We start from the raw sequence: 5375 nt of genomic DNA on the forward strand, positions 1-5375 counted from the left end.
AGTAAGAGACCACGTTTGACTTTTTCACTCCCACAGCTCAAGTATGTGGGGTAAAAAAATGTGTGTGTGTGTGTGTGTGTGTGTGTGCAATGACCATCAAAGAGCAGCGGTGAAGACAGTAGAGCGGCAGGGATGTGAGTGTCCCCACTGAGGTGCAGCGACATGCAACCAGACAGGATTGCACACATATTATCTTTTTTTTTTTTAAAAAAAGGAACAGGGAAAGAATATCATGCCTCTTCTGTCAGCCTGTAACCTGGGAAACCTTGGCACCAAATGGCACTCCGTCTTTACCCATCTCACCCACCACCCTCACCAACTCTGCTCATCGCCCCACTCGCCGAATCTTTTAGACTCCGTCCAGCAGCACGTCAAGTTCACCCCTCCTTGTGCCCTGCTTCCCAGCAGGCTCTTGACTCAGACTGGCGCACTACGAATGCCAAAAGTGGGGGTAGGGTGGTGGGGTGTTTACGCAGCAGATCCACCCCCAACATGGGGTTTGCCTGTGTGAGGTACATCTCAATCAGCGGGGGCACGGACCGCAGAGGCCCCCTCTTTCCATTCCTGCACCACCTCTCACGGGCACAAAAAGCCTCCCTACTGGTGTGTATGAAGCAGGAGGTGCCTCCCCCACAGCCTCCCTCCAACTCTGAAACATCTTTTCATTTTCAGTTTCTCCCACTGTCCTTGTGTGAATGAAGCAAATCACAAACTGCTCTCTAGAGTTTCTCCCTGAAAACAAGGAGAGAGGAAACAATGCCAGTCTGAATAAACACTCTGATAACAAGACAGAGGGAGAGCAGGACAGATGACAGAGGGAATGGCAGGGCTTAACAGGGACACTGATGGCTTTATACAAGTGAGTGGAAAAAAAGTGTTTCTTCTCCTGCTGTCTGTCACCCCTCCCTGCCGTCTGTGGCAGAAAGAGAAGAAGTTAGCGCAGAGAGAAACTCACAGAACAGGAGGGTGGAGAATGGGGAGGATGGAGGGAGACAGAACAGACGAGACCAGACAAGGCAGGACATTATCACAGCAGGGGGTGAGGAAGAGAGCAAAGAGGATGATGCTCTGTAGTTGCCTTCCTCTGCTCATCTCCTCTCTTTATTATTTTTTTCCGCCCCTGTGTCAGTACCTCTCACTCTCACTTCCTTTTTCAATTTTATTTCATTTGCAGTTCCACCTTCAGTCAAATCTGATCAGAAAAAAAGACAAGCATGAGCCAAGAAAGTAAAAGAAAAAAAAAAAAACTAAAGCCCAACGTTGCATCAATATTAATAAACGTTTATGTTAGTTTATAAAATATGTGTATAGCACACAATAAAAACACTGTCAGGTACATAAAGTATGATGTTATATTTGCCTTTGTTTCAATGGTTTCTACAATTAGCTGAACTTTAGGTTGTGTTTATTCCAAACTTACTGCGTTTTTGGACCTCAGAGCCACTAGAGTAATACAGTAAAGTAAAGCACAATATGCAAATTGTTCGCTGACAGACAATACCTTATATTTCCAAAAATGTAACTTTTCAGGAAATATATATATTTTTTTTTCCCCCAGTTAAATAAACAGTATAGTCACAAGTTCACAGGTCCTTTTTGACACCATTCTTTGTTTAGCTATCCATAAAACCACAGACAGACGTAAGGGGTGACCATTAGAGTTTATGCAAAAATATGAAAATAATTTTTTAAAGAGGGAGACAAAGGTGTCGCCCAATAGAAATGCTGATTGCAAACTGAAATACAGCAGGATTTCTTTTTGGCAAAAATACTGTCAACCTGGAAGTCGGATCCGGGAATGACACCAAACTCAACTTAAAGGTGTTCTAGTTGCAAGTAAGAACTCTGTAGAAATTTCTAATTGATGCGCTCAGCAACCAGCTTAACTATCATTAGAAGTACAAGCCCAAACTAATCAATTTCTCTGCATTCAAACACTATAGCAACATGTTTTCTAACAGAGACAGGAGACTACTTTATATATGACTAATTCCAAGAAATAGAGGTGAAATAAATGTCTTTTTTTAATTTACTGCAGCTATCACAACATTTCATGAATGACTCAGCCATATTGCATTCTGGGGTTGGGGCTGGTGAGAAATTTCAAAATTGCCAGTCAGAATTCTGACTCTGGGAGACATTCCAATTTTTTTTTTTTCCTGGCTTGAAACTAAGAAATTCCGACTTCTGGGTACAAGTGGAATGCACCATTACTATAAATATGCATCAAAATTGCTTAAAGGAACATCACTTGTGGTTTTGTACAGTGTTTAAGATCGAATAGTGATGTTTTGCTATTTTATGGTCGAGATTAATTGTGATGATTAGAAAGTGAATCTGTACAAAACATTTTAGCAATTATCAACCCTCTATAACAAAAAAAAAGAAAAATAACCTGCAAGTCTGTGATAAAAAATGTATATTGGTTAGCATCTGAATTTCTAAAATATACAAAATACCAGAAGTAAATAACAAAGCTAAAGGGAAACTGCAGGCACTAAGAACAGGAAATGTAACAAACTAGGCTAAACTGTATTTTTTTTTTGTTATTTACTGTATGTTAGACTATACCACATTTTTACAGGATAGCTCAATGATTATTTATATTTTTCTGTGCACACTGTCTACAAACCGATGCCTGTATAAGACCTGTCCTGTCCTCTGATCAGCCTTTCAATGAGGAGTGTCATTGCTGTCACTGTCACAGCTGAGCCTCCCAGCAGCACCACAGACTGAGTGCCGCCTGTTCAATGCAGACATGTCAGCAGATTTCCAGGGCCCGAGAGCTCCTGTGAATATGTGTGTGTTTGTTTTTTGCCCTTGTCTGTCTCTGTGCTTTCTCTCCGCGATGCATGGAAAATGAAAAGCGCTGTGTCGGGACATTCTGTGGTCCAGAGTTTCCATGTGTGGATGGGGAGCTTAACATGCATCACTAGCTCCTCAGTCCAACCCTGTGTCTCTGCTCAGAGGACATTCAAAAACATAAACATTTTTATGTGTCTTTGTCATTTCCTTATCTGTGTTGTATCACTGCTGCCTTTATTGTGATGCTGAAGCTGCTGGCTCATTGATCACATAAAAACATGTGAACATTGAATATTGTGCTCATAGGAGAACAGCAAAATAAGCTGCAATTTGCATAGTTTAATCATCTTAAAAGGTACATCAGTAAATTTGTAATTACTGTGGCTGCAATCCTAATCTAATCTTAATTTTTTCATGTTTTCATGCTATATCTGGAAGTAAATGGCATCAAAAGTGTGTATTAAAAAATGACTTTTTCTTTGCATTACTATTCAAGGAATAAGTTGAATTTATTTTCAGTATGGCTCTGTAGAGTTTTTGTTCATACAGAAGAAAGTTTTAACCTCAATGTAAAAAAAAACCCGAAGCAAAAGTGATGTGGTGTCTAAGATTCTCTAATAGAGGTCACATGAATTGCTATGAATCTTATTTAGTTGTTTTAGATCCACTCTGCAACAGGCCTCAGTGGGACTATAGCTGTCAGCTTGACTCCTCCAAGAGAATTACCCTGGGATTTTACAAACTGAAATCATTTCTACTTCTGTCTACTGCAGGTAAAATACTGACTGCTGAAGATAATTCCACAGAAGACAAAATTGGATACACATTAGTAGAGGCCTTTAAATATGTGTAAAAAAAATGCAATAGGAGGATAACCAAATGGTCTCTGTTGGTGTTATTGTTGTTACGATAACAGGGAAAAATTTGATGAAACTGGAAGCAGATGGTGCAAATGTTTGAGACTTGGGCAAGTATCAGGATTAGCAAATATTGTAATTCAACACTTCTGGTGACATGTACTATCTATCTATCTATCCATCCACACTGACACACACCTACGGACAATTTTAAGTTACCAATGAACCTAACGTGCATGTGTTTTTGGTCTGTGGGAAGAAACTGGAGTAAACCCACACGTGCACTGGGAGAACATGCAAACTCCACCCAGAAAGGCCCCGGGCCGGGAGGTAATCCTACAACACTTTCACTCAGAGGTGACTGCTCTAACCACTGCACATTTATAAAATGTTGTTGTTGTTGTTTCAGCTGCTCCCTTCTTTAGGGGTTGCCACAGTGAGCAAACCCAAATGAAAGATTTGCCAATTGTTTTATGCCTTATGTCCTCCCTGCCACAACCTGTGCCTGAACCTGCAGCCTCAGGATAATAGGACTACGGCACTGACCACAGAGCTACTGCAGCCCCTGCAACTTTATAAAAATAATTGATAATTGATAAAGCCGAGACCTTACACTTTAAATAGATTAGTCCATTAAGCTGAAAACCAAGGCAGGAAAAAGCCACGGTGGTTCCATTCTTCTGTGAAACCACTGTTTTATTGACCTATTTTGAGTTTTTTTGTTTGTTTTGGCTTTTGCAAACTTATGTTTAAATTGTATTTGTTTGGTTAGGTTTGGGCACAAGAACATGACTTAGTTTCGGAAAATCACTCACTCTCTGTATTGTCTGTACCCGTTTAGTTTTGTTCAGGGTTAATGATGACAGGAGAGACACACATCAGATAGGTTGTCAGTCCCCCTGCAGGACCAGCACAGAGACAATCTCTGATTAACCTCACATGTATGTTTTTAGACTGTAGGAGGAAACTGGATTACCTAGATTACCCATTCATGCATGGGAAGGTCCTAACTGAGATTCAAACCAGAGACCTTCTTGCTTTGGAGTGAAAACTCTCAGGTGCCATACGCATTTATTATTTCTCTATGATGTATGGCAGTTTCAAAGTCTTGCAGAACAAATTCACCTTTAATGTTGTTAAAACTATGCTTGAGACAAGAATCTCCAAGGACGGGTGTATTTGGGATGAGATGGAAGATAAAATGTATTGGCAGAAATGATTAGGCTCTTACTGATGTGAACTCATTGGTAACAAACTCAAGAAGTAATGTTGTTCTGATCACCTGCAATATATACAAACCTGGTCATTTATCCAGATTTCCTGGTTTTACCTATTTTAATAAAAAAGATGAAATTGTTCTTGTATAATTTAGCAACATAATTTTGTTTTCAAAAAAGTTGAAAATGTGTTGATTTAACACTAACTGCTAAATTATTTTTATAGATAAGTAATAAATAAAATGAGATGCAATGCAATAACATAGGAGAAATTGAGTTGTCACAAGCCTTGTGCAACTGTTTTATATAATCCTCTCACAAACTAATGAGACCAATTTCACACAGTGACTGAATTCCCTAGTCTCTTTCTTGTTATGCAGCCTGTTAACAGCCCCTTGGGCAATGTGTGTCCATGTGTGTGTGTGTGTGCATGCGCACACTCTCTGTGTGTTACACAGCATTCTGTTCACTCGCAGTACTGGGCCCTGCTGCAGGA

This window comes from Kryptolebias marmoratus, linkage group LG19, assembly GCF_001649575.2.
Source record: "Kryptolebias marmoratus isolate JLee-2015 linkage group LG19, ASM164957v2, whole genome shotgun sequence".
Classification (NCBI taxonomy): Eukaryota; Metazoa; Chordata; class Actinopteri; order Cyprinodontiformes; family Rivulidae; genus Kryptolebias; species Kryptolebias marmoratus.